The sequence below is a fragment of the Sturnira hondurensis genome, unplaced genomic scaffold, assembly GCF_014824575.4.
Source record: "Sturnira hondurensis isolate 20B ecotype Veracruz unplaced genomic scaffold, ASM1482457v3 Scaffold0000648, whole genome shotgun sequence".
NCBI lineage: Eukaryota > Metazoa > Chordata > Mammalia > Chiroptera > Phyllostomidae > Sturnira > Sturnira hondurensis.
The window spans coordinates 807,428-821,357 of NW_028073279.1; the positions used below are offsets into that span (position 1 = coordinate 807,428).

The following is a 13,930-nucleotide window of genomic DNA, read 5'->3' on the forward strand; positions in this document are numbered from 1 at the left end:
TTTATAACCATCCCATATGCCTGAACGATTACCCTCCCATTATACAACGTATGCTGAGGGAGTGGGTTTCCAACTGTCTCAGAACAGGCCGTGTAGCATGTGGGGTACAGAAAGATTTCTAAATTTGATCATTACAGTTGGAGACTGAAAACGAGAGATTCTTAAGTCTCCCGGGAGATGAAACATTAGACACTGTAAATATCCAGAAAAGTTACTAAGATTTTTCCTTTTGTGATTTAAATAGGTAGATTCAGTTGCAGACTAAATTTTTTGTTTTTGTTTATATTTCAATTCATGAGATCCTAGAAAAGCTATGGCAAACATACTCTCGAAAACCCATCCATAAACCCAATAATGAAGTTTTAAGAAGTAAAACATTATTATTTGTTGATTAATATATCATATACCAATACTGTGTAGTGAGAAATATTTGACAGAAGTAAAAAAGAGACACAGTCAAACATTTCAGTCATGAGATTGTATACTTTTTTCCTTCATGGAGTTTAATTTCTAATATTTCAATAAAAATTACCACACATAATTTTTCATAATAATTTTTAAATTAAAAACAAACTGCTAGGAAAATAATTTAAAGGCTAAGAATTTATCATGATATTATTTAATAACTTTTTCTAGTCACTATTGTAATTTTAATGGCCTGTCACAACTTATTTTCTATTTTCTTATTTTGAAAGTTAATGGGACTCTTCATTAGTGCTTTGTTTTCTAGCAGAACCAAGGATTTCCACAAAAAAAAAATGGATCTTGCTGTGATTCTGAGTCATTCCAGTAATTTCATTGGGCCTCAAGCTGTTGCAAACCTGGAGGAAATACTCTATGTAAAACTTGCAGATTCATCTGGTAGTGATTTGTCATTTACCATGTTTTGGGCTGGCAGCCAGGTCAGCTGTTGCCAAGAGGAGGCAGACAGGGAAATAAAATCATTATCAAGAAAAGACTTGGAAATACTCACATGCTGAATGAAGAAAACGGAGACAAACTCAAAAAAAGAAAAATCTAGGATGTGATGGACTCCCAGAAATAAAGGGGGCCAGAAAAAGAAGAGGACTCAGTCCCTACAGGCTACTCCTGCACCCCCAACTTTGTGTACTCTTGACATTGCAAGTGCTAGTCTTTACATTTATTTAATTAATTGGACACCTAAGAGTAGATTTTCTCTAACATTTCAGGCAAATCAATTCTGTGACCTGGAAATTTGTCCTTGTAGTTATTCTTCCTTCACCATGTTTTAGTAGTTTTAAATATAATTTCTAGCAGGTTTATCTCCTGAACTCACTGCTCCTCAGACTCAGTCAATAAAATATGTAAATCTATAATGTAAAGCAGTTTAAGAAAAAGACAGTTTAAATCTAATAAGAAAACATTATAAGCTTAGAATTGCAAATGTATCTGGGGTTTGAATATATTTGGTTCCTATGATTTTATTAAAAAGATAGAAGGGTAATGTATAGATAAATTCCTGTAATGTGCAACTCAAAAATATTTCTAACAGGCTTGAAATTAAGGTTCAAATATCTTTACACTTGTAAAAAAATCTTTTTGCACCTCACCAAACCTCATTAATTCTTTGGTTCTTTTTAACTGAAGTAATTATAATGATCACTAATATTTACAGGGTACTTTAAGTCGATGCTTTTTACTATAAATATGAAGATAGAATTTATGCAATAAATAAATTTTAATTGAACTCTTTTGTCTTATAAAAGCAGTTATTATAAAACACAATACTGGTGACCAAGAAATAGGAGATAGAAAACACTTAGGGAACTTGTTTCTGTTGTAACCTCTCTGAAATGTAGCAAAATTTTCAGGATGGTGAAGGCAATGTATATATGCCCAAGAAATCAGTAAAATAATTTAGAATGTCAGATTGAGCCACATGTTTAGAAAAGTCATTTGTATCAAATGCATTACTATATGGGATATAAAGAATAAAAAGTAAACAAATGAATTGAAACAGAATCATAGATACAGAGAAGAGACTGACAGTTGCCAGAGGGGAGGTTGGGGGACTGGGTAAAAAAGGTGAAGGGATTAGGAAGTACGAATTTGTAGTTACGGAATAGTTGTGGGGATGTAAAGTACAGCGTAGGGAATGTAGTCAATAATATTGTAATAACTATGTATGGTGTCAGGTGGGTACTGGGAATATTGGGAGGAACACTTTGTAAAGTATATGATTATCTAAGCACTATGCTGTAAACCTGAAACTAATACAAACTAATATTGAATGTAGACTGTAATGAAAAATAAAACTAAAAAAAGAGACTTATTTATTTAAATTAAGAAGGCATTATATAGCAGAGATGGAAAGCGATTTGGTCTCAGGCAAACCTGGGCTGGAATCCCAACTCTACAGCTGACAACCTATATGACCTTGGGCAAGTCATTGATATAGCTGCCTCATATATAAGGCATGTGTTATAATGATAAGATGCTTCTCCCAGAATTCTTACTGATAACGTAGTTATAGTGCCTAGAATAATAAGGGATACATACAGGAATTCAATAGATGGTGGCTACCACATTTATTGTAATATTTATAATGATTACTTTATGCTAAGCTTTTTAATTCCTAACATTCTATAATTTAATAAAGCATAAACTCCTTATGCTTCATTTCTGATGTAAAGTTCTGCTAGGACTCTTTCTTGATCACATCATGCTGACTTCAGTCATCTTGAGGTGGGTTGGTATACGGTTTGGGGTAAGTGAACAGACTTGAAGCTGGAGGCTGTTGTGCTCAAGTTTACTCTGCTGGCTTTCTGGGACCCTTGTCCTGCTGCAACCAAATTTATAACTCAGAATTGCTGCTTCTGGTCCACAGGAGAGGCACAGTGTTAATGGCCCACTGCTAGGAAAGGAAAAGAGAAAAGGGCAGCTCACGAATCTCTCCGCTGTTCCAAGAATTGGTAGTGTTATTATATCCAGAACAACTGGTGGGCCAGCATATTGTTTTGTTGCCAAGGCCATCTCTCATGGGTCCACTAGTCTTATTATTTATGAAGAACAGAATTCGCTAAATTTGATTGTTTATATATAATTTTTATGTCAACAAAATGTTTTACAAAGCTATTATGTGGCAATCTTATAAGACTCATCAACTCTTTCTGATTATTGTTTGCATTCCTCAAGCAAGACCCTAAATTAGGGTCTTGGATTATAAATTTTCAAATAAAAGTTAATTGTTTTAAAAATCCCTATTTCCCCTGAAGACTTGTACTTTTCATGAGGCTCCTTCCTCTTTCTCTTTTCTTTTCTTTTCTTTTTCTTTCCTTCCTTCCTCCTTTCTTTCTTTCTTTTCTTTCTTTCCTTCCTTCCTTCCTTCCTTCCTTCCTTCCTTCCTTCCTTCCTTCCTTCCTTCCTTCCTTCCTTCCTTTCTTTCTTTCTTTCTTTCTTTCTTTCTTTCTTTCTCTTCTTTCTTTCTCTTCTTTCTCTCCCCTCCCTTCCTTCCTTCCTTCCTTCTTTCCTTCTTTCCTCTCTTTCTTGAAATATAACAATGTGTATTACTTCAAAGTTAGGATTCCTACCCTAACCACTGTGCTTGTAACCATTTGTAAATATTGCAGACAAAATGAAGTCTGTAAAATAGTGATTGAATTGAACACTTCTATTCCTGGAAGTTCTTAAAATAGGCATCATGCCCTGGTTGGTTTGTTCAGTTGGTTGGAGATTCATCCCTTAGACTGAAAGATTATGGGTTCAATTCTTAGTCAGGGCACATATTCAGGTGGAAGTTTCAATCCCTGGTTAGGGTGCGTGGAAGAAGGCAACCAATGGATGTTCTGTCCCGTCCACCTCTCTCATGCACACGTCCCCTCTCCCTCCTGTGTCTCTAAAAGCAGTAAAAAAATCTTAGGGTGAGGGTCAAAAAATTAAAATAGGCATCACATACACCTATTAAATATGATTGTTGTAAGAACAATAATTAAATATGTTTCCATTCATCCAAAGTATTCACCAACCTATGTTCCCAGATGAGACAGTGAAGGTCAGAGACATTTCCGTTGAAACCAGGTTTACAACTGACTCTCTATTAAGAAATTAATTTTAATGCATAGTTATTAATTTATAAAATTTATCAAAATTTATCAATTTAAAGTTATTGTTTTGTTAAAATAAAAAATTATTTTTATTTTAAAATACAATATTAGAAAATACTGACATTATGTGTGGTAATTCATTACAAAATGTCACCAGTGAACCCTGCCTACGTGAGTTCAAGTCCTGTGTAGTCTTCTCTCATTGAATCTGGATTGACTTTACGATTTGTTTGGTCTAAAAGAATGTGATGAAAATGGTTGTGTACAATTTAGGTCTAGGCTTTAAGAAGCCTTGCAGCATTTTCCTGCTACCCTGAGATACCACATAAGGAAGGCTGATTTGCTTATTTGAGAATGAGAAGTCTTATGGAAAGAGAGGTCTTTCTTCAGAAAGACCACAAAGAGAGAAATTCGGTCTGACCTCAGCCATTCTAGCTGTACCAGTATAGGCCTGTGACAGGCGGATGAAACCATATTGGATCCTTCAGCCCCTGTCAAGCTTTAAGCAGACAGCAGATGCATGCATGAACCCAGTTAATACCATATGGAACCGACATTAGCTTCCCAACTGTGCCCAGCACATATTGCAGGATTGTTAGCAGTTAAACAGTTGTATTGTTTTCAGCACTAAATTGGGGTGGTTTGTTATGCAGCAATAATGAACTGTTTTATATATATATATATATATATATATATATATATATAAGAAAATTTCTTATATATATATATATATAAGAAAATTATGTACTATCCCACCACTTTGACATAATTTAACATTCATATTATGGAGTAATTCATATTGTATCGAGAGTTTGTTCATTGTATCTTGGATATTTTCTTATGTAATTAATCCTCAAAATATTTAGATTTCATAAGAAAAAAGGTAAATAAAAAAGTAAAATCAATAGCCTGAATGAAAATGCAGTAAACTAGACTTTAAAAAGTGAGCCATACACTGAATTCTGTCCAGAAATATTTCTGTTCAAAAATATTCAGCCATGTAAAAATTGACGCAGTTACTGAAGAAAATACAAGATACAAGAAACAGTGTACCTAGGACAACGATGTCTCATTTCCCTTCAAAGTAGGCACCTTGGGACCTCACACAATTTTTCCAGTCACCATCAGCTGCCTGCCATATTTTTCTGAATCTCACTGATGGTCTAAAGTCTCTTTCCTTTCAAAGATGATTTTAGTTTTGGGGAAAGCCAGAAGTTGCAGGGTGCCAAATCTGGCCTGTAGGGGGTGCTGAGTTACCTGGGTGATTTGATGTTTCTCAAAAAAACTCTACATGAGATGTGATGTGTGAGGGGGTGTGTTGTGATGCTGCTGCCAGTCACCAGTTGCCCATAGCCACAGCCTTCTGAATCATCCTACTAGTTTCCACGGGGGAATGTTCAAGCTTAACACAAAATTTGACACAGATTTGTTGCTTTACTTGCTCAGTCATTTTGAATGTGACAGCCATCCAGTACATATGCTCACTCAAAGGTATCTACCACCCCCACTGACTAGTACAGTGGAGTCATCATTGTTCATGCATGTGCATTCGAGTCTCCTATTAACAATGACTGGACATTTTCTTGACAGATCTCATATGTGTTCTCAATAATAATGATAGCATAAATATATGTGGGATATAAGCTAGGCTGTATATTATGTTCCTAAAGGACAAATCTCTCCAAAAGTTAGTAACTTACAATAACAACAAACATTTGTCTCTTAAAGTTTTTCCCAGACAAGAAGTCAATAGTGGCTTAGTTTCATGGTTCTGGCTCTGGCTCTGTCAAAAGATTGTGGTCAATATGTCAGCTAGCATGCAGGCACCTGAAGCATTTATTAGGGGTGGCATACTCACTTCTCACGTGACTTACTCAAGTTCTAATCGTCGGTAGGAGGTCTCAGTCCTTTCCCATCTGGACATCTCCACTGGGCTAGTTGAGTGCTCTCAGGACACAAGGGCTGGCTTCCCCGATGAGTGATTGAAGAACCTATGGTGGAAGCTGCAATACTCATCTGCAATATCATGTGAGTCACCAAGGTCAGCCTTGCTCAGTAATGTAAATATAGAACAATAGGAATGACCATTAGGGATATGTTGACAATTATGGAATGTGACAGAATATTGAACCAAAACTACCAGGGAATGAAAATAGTTTTATTGAAATACGATCTTAGGCCTGGAGACATAAGGGTTGTGTGGCCATGGAAAACAAAGTCTGCATGTTCTTTTTGGAAGAAATATATGAATTTATTACTAAAAATAATAAATGGTGAAGAATAGGCTGGTGATAAATGAAAAAATCAAAGTGAGTTGAATTTCAGTATGTTGAATTTCAGTAAGTTGAATTTCAGTAGTGAAATAGTACATTAAGAAAAATTCTTCCTCTTTGATTTTAAAAATTCTTTGTTGAAGATTAATTCATGCAGAAACCTGAGTCTGAAAAGCATTTTAACCATTTTTAAAAGCCTTAACATTGAGTTAATGCACACTGTATTAATCTATGGAGAGTGGAGTTAAGGTATTTTCTGATGGATGATATGTGCTTATAATATAGATAGTCTGAAAAATACAGGTTTCTTTAAGTAACTGTTTTCTTTTGTTGTTTTATTCACAAAACCAATTCTGGTATATTAAAACTAGAAAACACTTTGGCAATCAATGAGGCAGTCTTCCATCCAAAACACTTTTTGAGCAGTTTTCCGATAAATGGTCTATCTTTTACCTGGAGATCTCCGTTCTTGGGAAATTCTAGTTTTTAATTATTTTATGGTGAGGCAAAATGTAACATTCTGCAATCTATCTATTTCTGCTTTTAGCAAATAATCTACTTCTACATGACAGTCCTCAAATATTTGCTTTGTCTTGCCTCCTCTGTGTCATATATCAAGATCCAGGCTACTTACAGGTAACATTCATTGACTCTGTGCTATTGTAAACACAGTCTCGAAATATGACTAGGAAATATACTTTTATCTGCTAGAATTTGAATTTAATGCTTTATTACAATATAAACTTTATGAAGGCGGGGGCTATATATACTTATGTATTATTATATCCCTACAACCTAGTAAATTGCCTAGCACACAATAAATATGTGCTTAATGAATAAATGAATATGGCTGAAATGAATGAAAAAGACACACAATTCAGCATGTGTGTCTTTTTGCTAGATCCTGGAATTATTTTTTCTTAAAATTTCAAGGTTACAGTACCAGTGGGAGATAGTATTTTGTATTTTTAAAATTTTATTCTATTTTAAAATATTTTGTGAACAAATAAGGAATGACCCCTATGCTATTGGATAATGTCTGTCTTTCATTGGACCATCATTAGCCTAATGTCCTAAAGATACTTTTTAAAATCATGAAAAGGAAAACTATATTATGTCCAGTGAGAAAGGAAAGTAGAGAAAGATCAATTCTGTTTACTGAACTAAGACCATATCAAAAGGATAGCTTCTTTATTCTTATTCTTACAAAAGTCAACCACAGAATTGTGTAATCCCTTTTTAAAACAAACAAACAGATAAACAAATACTTGTTTCTTACATTTGGGAATCATTTGATTAATGTCTGGTTCAGAATAAGACTCCTTACTGCATTGTCTACACATTTTCTGCAACTTACTAAAGATGTTTGTTGTCAGTATAGATTTAACCTCATTTTTAAAAAAGTTTGTATTGACTGAAGGAATGAATGTCAAGGTAAGAGATTTACTTTACATCAATGGTATTTATTGTCATTAGCTGGTGCTGTTGTTAGCTTTCATGTCAACATTAAGTGGAATCTGCTTACCTGCTGTAGTCACTCAAGAATTACTGTTAAAGCTGCCAAAACACTTGCATTAGAAAGCCCCAACTCAATTATTCAATTGCAACCCAACTAATCAAGGTACAGTTAGTACACTGGAGCAAAGTGAGGAGCCCCTAGAACTTGGAAATAAGGCCACTTTCTAAATCTAGAGCAAGTAAAACTCAACTTACGTGAGATTAGCCATCTGTAAAACTGTTAATGTGTGCATGACGTTCTCCATGATTTAGATAAAATATCATTCCAAACTCAATTTGCATTTCTTTCTTNAATGGTATTTATTGTCATTAGCTGGTGCTGTTGTTAGCTTTCATGTCAACATTAAGTGGAATCTGCTTACCTGCTGTAGTCACTCAAGAATTACTGTTAAAGCTGCCAAAACACTTGCATTAGAAAGCCCCAACTCAATTATTCAATTGCAACCCAACTAATCAAGGTATAGTCAGTACACTGGAGCAAAGTGAGGAGCCCCTAGAACTTGGAAATAAGGCCACTTTCTAAATCTAGAGCAAGTAAAACTCAACTTACATGAGATTAGCCATCTGTAAAACTGTTAATGTGTGCATGACGTTCTCCATGATTTAGATAAAATATCATTCCAAACTCAATTTGCGTTTCTTTCTTACAAAGCTACTTTCTAATTATGCCAGTCTTCTAGATATTTTGATTTGGAAAATCTCCTTCCCTGAATAATAGACCTGTGTCCATGAAAATACATAGTATTTCATATTGTTAATGAATGTATTGCTTCATTCATGAGTTAGCGTCCGGTGAGTTCAGCTGGCCAAAATCCGCACTCAGGAACCCATTCAACTCTGGGAGCACTGAAAACAATAAACAATGACCTCGAAGCTGTGAAGATATAGATATTACATGATTAGCTCCTTTCAGATCTGTGTGGATAGTTAATTCATCTCCTTTCACTTTATCCCTAATATCTCACCTGACTTTGTTCTAGACATTCTAAAGCGCAGGTGGCAAACACAAGGCCCACGGGCCGAATCCGGCCCTCCACCTTGTTTTATCTGTCCTGGCACCTTGCTTCTACCTGGCAGCAGCACCAAGCTCTCACTTAACTGTTAAGGAGTAGTTACATTTATACAGTCCTAAAATTACATTTGGCCCTTTGAAGGCAATTGCAAGGCTGATATGACCCCCCGGTAAAAATGAGTTTGACACCCCTGTTAAAGCATTACACTGTAGATGTCAATGTAGTGAGTAGATTTTACCACCACTGTTATTTGATAAAATTGTAATTGAATATATCATTTTGGCAGTAACAAAGTACTAGTTGGTTTAGCTCATTAAAGTTTTCTGAGATGTGAGCTGAATTTGACAACTAGCAAGGGGTGGTTTGTCAGATGTGTATTTGCCTAGTATTTTGGTATCATCAGCTCAAAAATAATTATGTAATACAGTAGTTTATCATAATATCTATAAAGAAAATATTTCAGAATTGTAAAAAAATTATCTAGTTCAGAATTTGAATAGGAGATTCACTATACTATATGTAAGTGAAACTTTGTTGTAATTGAATTAGGATTCAGATTTTGAATGAAAAAATTCTGGTGTTTTAATTAATTAACTAATTGATTAAAAGATTGTATTTATTTTAGAGAAAGGAAAAGGGAGGGAGAAAAAGAGAGAGAGAAACATCAATGTGTGGTTGCCTCTCACACACCCCTCTCTGGGGACCTTGGCTGGCAACCCAGGCATGTGTCCTGACTGGGAATCGAATTGGTGACCCCTTGATTCCCAGGCTCGCACTCAGTCCACTGAGCCACCCCAGCCAGGACAAATTCTGGTGTTTTAAGTAAGGAATCTTTGCTGTTTCAAGAGAGTTCCTGAAACTACTGTACTCTGTTTACATAACACGAAAACTAAGAATATAAGCACTTATTCAAATAAAATAACAGGCAGAAAAATGGCATCCCTAAACATAGATTTACTTCTTAATCCCCAAATACAGAACATTATATTATATGGCAAAAGGATTCGATTAATGGAGGAAGGTGGGGAGCACTGGCGGAGGGTAGGGCTGGGAATATAAGACAGAAAACTGTACTTGAACAAGAATTAAATTTTAAAAAAAGATGTAACCTGGGATTTAGATAGATAAAAATTAAAATAGGTTTATATAAGTATTTTAATAAATAATGAAGCTGAGTTATATATTAAAAACATATAGGTTTATATAAGTCTTTTTAATAAGTAATGAAGCTGTATTATATGAAAGATATATAATATTTACAATAACAACAACAACAAAAGGATGTGATTAAGTTAAGGATCTTGAGTTTATCCTAAATTACCCAGTGGGCCTGACTGCAATCCCATAAGAGAGAAGCAGAGGGAGATTGGAAACAGACAGAAGTGAAGACACACTCACTGAGGACAAGGCAATGAGAAGGCAGAGCAGAGAGAGACCCAGCCACAAGCCAAAATGCCAACCACCCCGAAAGCCGAAAGAGGTAAGGAATGGATTCTTTTCAGGGCCCCCAATGACAGTGTGGTCCTCTGACACCTTGAATTTGGACTTCTGGCCTCTGGATCTTTGAGAGAATAAATCTATGTTATTTCAGACCACCAACTTGGTGGGAATTTGTTGTAACAGCCACAGGAAACTAACAGGAAACTCACTATGGTGAGCGTAGGTTTACAGAAGTTTCGTTTTCTCCCCAACTTAGAAATCATACTGCTCCTCGCAGTCCTGGGTTACAGGTGGGGACTGTGCAGCTACACTTTGAGGAAGTGCACCGCAGTCTTACGAGTCTATATGATAGGTTGCCACGTTAAAATGTTCTCCATTTATAATTATTAAGAGTCATATACTCTTGGAGTAAAATGTTTTTGCTAGACGGTTAAGGTGTCAGGATAATAAAACTTAGGCTGTAGACTAATTTACTTCAATACAATTTGTCTTGATTTTTTTGGATATACAAATAAAAACACAAAAATAATGCGTGACTCCAATTTTTCTTTTCTCTCTGACTTTCCAGGTCCAACAGTGCACATTGTAAAACCAAAGAAAGGAACCCATCTCAGATTATCTGCTAGAGCTTTATACTCATTGGTACTTCACATAGAGAGTCCTTTTTTTCCTCTCCCTTCATTCCCCAAATAATTATTCAGTTGCTGTCATGTATGCAAAATGCTGAGGATGTGGCAGTGGATGAGGCAGGTATGGTCTTTGTCTCTAGAGTAAAGCCTGGCCCTTGAGTGCCTGTGCACGAAGTGGTGAGAGGCACGTCCTCTCAGCAGTCACAACTTCCAGATAAATTCGAGTTGGTTCTAGAGCCAGTGTATAGGAAGTAGGTGCCAAGCACTGCAGGCTCTGGGGGCAGGCAGCATCCGCAGCCGTGGCAGCAGGTCATCTACCAGAGTATTTAGCTCAGCTGGCAAGTGAGCAGTTTCCACCTCGGTGTGTATACGAGCACCTGGGAGTGTTGTGAGGAGTGAGGACTTTGCTCTCCCAAGTTATGGTGATCAACGTGACTATTCCTCACCTGATGTGGCCCACATCAAGAACCCTTTCCGCCAGCCAGAAGTCCTGGAAAGAGAAGGAGAATGAACCCCTGGAGCAGTCTATCGATTGATGGAAAGGTTAATTCTATCACGTTAAGTTCAATGAGAGCTTTGCTGAAATGAACAGGAGCACGAATGAGTGACAGTTGTGGGTGCTGCCATGTTTTTCATGGGCTTCAGTGTTCTCATTCTGATCTGGGAAAAGCATTATGTGTATGGCCCCATCCCGTACACCTCTGAAGAGCAGTGGGTGGTCAAGCAGATCAGGAGGATGCTTGACATGAAGGTCAGTCTGATTCAGGCTTTTTCTGCCAGGTGGGACTACGAGAATTAGTGGAAGAAATAAGAACCTGCCTGCCCTGTCTGGTGTAGCTCAGTGGATTGAGCACAGGCCGGCGAAACAAAGGATTGCGGTTCGATCCCCACTCAGGGCACATGCCTGGGTTGCAGGCCAGTGCCCAGCGGGGGACACACGAGAGGCAACCACACACTGATGTTTCTCTCCCTCTCTCCTTCCCTTTCCCTCTAAAGATAAATGAATAAAATCTTTAAAAAAAAAGAACCTGCCATTCATATACTTGAACCTCACTTTTTTCTGTCATTTCATCATAGTTCAGCATATTTACCGGAAACTGTTATGTTGCAATCTCAATGCTAATAAAGGACCAGTTTACTTGGGGGGAAAAAAAAGGTAGACTTTAGCACTACTTGCTCCCTTGGCTGGCTACTTTGGTGCACAATCTGCACAGCTTTAGGCAGAAGCCCTGCTTTGCCTCCAGATTATGTAGCAATGGCAGGTGGTTTTCTTAGTATGTCCATCATTCCTCTCTACTTTGAAAAAGGGTCAAAACCCTGTTTCTGGATTACTGAACAGAGCAGGTTCCATTTCCAAAGAAAGCTGCGTACAACCGAGAGGGGAGAAGCTAAGGTGAATGTTGATATTTTCCACTACGGCATGCCTTCTCCCATAGAACCTTGTGACTTTATTTTAACAGGTTTTCATGAACCTAATTCTTTCCCACAGGTCAGGGAAAGTGTTCTATTCTGTTTTTTTTTCCAGGTGGTGAAATGCTAACAAATAAGCCTTTTATACACTGGGTAAGAAACCAACTACTGAAATGTTTAAGAATATTTTGCGGGCTCTTGGCTGCTAAAATTTGTGGAGAGGTGCTAGTTGGAAAAATAATATGTCAATGGAAAAATAATATAGCAAATGAAAAAAATATTGTGAGATCACATGTAGCCAGAGTTACATCACAGATGTGTTTGGTGAAAACACCTCTTTTTTGGGACTACTTGGGATTATTACATGACAAGGGTAAAAATGTTTATGAATTCTCAGTATGCTTTATCTTCTTTTACCAGCAGCAAAGATACATGTGGATAAATTGTTCCCATCTCTTTCCAAAATGAAGATTTATTTGTATTGTTTCAAAAAGAAAATTATCCCATTGGAAACTTGAAAAGATTGTGGGATTTAGGGTGTGTGTGTGTGCGCGCACATGATAGTTAGACATGTTTTGCTTTTTAAAAAAGTAATGGGAAAATAAACTTTCATTATGTTTCCTTATCACAGCATAGGGAATTAGGGAGAGAAAAACTGAGAAATGATTTTTTTAAGTCAGGAAAAGAGGCCTGGCTCAGTAGTCTAGCTTGCCAGATGGAGTCTGATATATAAGAAAGAGTTGTATTTTAGGGTTGAGGGGGAGTTGGGGAAAGGCAACCAACAAGAGGCTGCCAGTGGTTATGAGGGGCCAACAAATAAAGGCAGGGCCAAGATCTGGAAGATTCATTCCATTCTGAAATAAGTATCTCCACTGCTTAGTTAAGTTGAGAAAATGGTTTATATTAAAATTGCCTATATGTGGGAAAGCTAACAATAAACTTTCTGTTGAGGTGACTGAACCACTCATTAAGTTATAATTATGTTGGTCAAAAGAGATACCGTTCTTTATATGAGTTATAAGTATTCAGACAGATTGTTATTATGATTTGTGACAATTGAGTGTGAATAAAATTGCACTTGAAGAGAAGGTGAGCTATCTTAAAGGTTACTGTACTTTTCACTTTTTAAATCTATAGTGAATAGCAAAATCCTTGTAAAGAGTCATTTTTCTTCAAGTTCCAGAACTCTGTTGAATGGGAAAGGCAGAATTTATCTTCTTATATTCTGTCCACACAGTTTAGATAAGAAAGGCCATAAGGTTAAACGTGTCTAGTTTATACAACTGCGCTAGCTCTAGTTGTGGCCTTGGAACTTGGCTCCAGAACCTACATGGGCTCTACTCCAAGCAACACTGGCTTTTTGTACTTTCAAATCCAGGACAACAAGTCTGCAAAACAGACCTGATCTCCTGAGTAGAACTGACAGCAACTAGACCTGAAAAGATACTGATTGAACCAAATACAGATATAGCTGACCGATGGGGTCTTCATTTCAGACATAGGTGTATGTGGCAGTGGTGGCCACAGCAGCACATATCATGACCTCCACCTTCATTACCACCACAAGCCGTGGCATCTCTCTT

At 36.7% G+C, this 13,930-nt stretch overlaps 1 pseudogene; it reads left to right on the plus strand.

Moving 5' to 3' along the window:
* Positions 1-10,320: 10,320 nt before the first annotated feature.
* Positions 10,321-11,748, plus strand: LOC118985366 (cytochrome c oxidase subunit 4 isoform 1, mitochondrial-like; annotated as a pseudogene).
* The last annotated feature ends 2,182 nt before the right edge of the window (positions 11,749-13,930 follow it).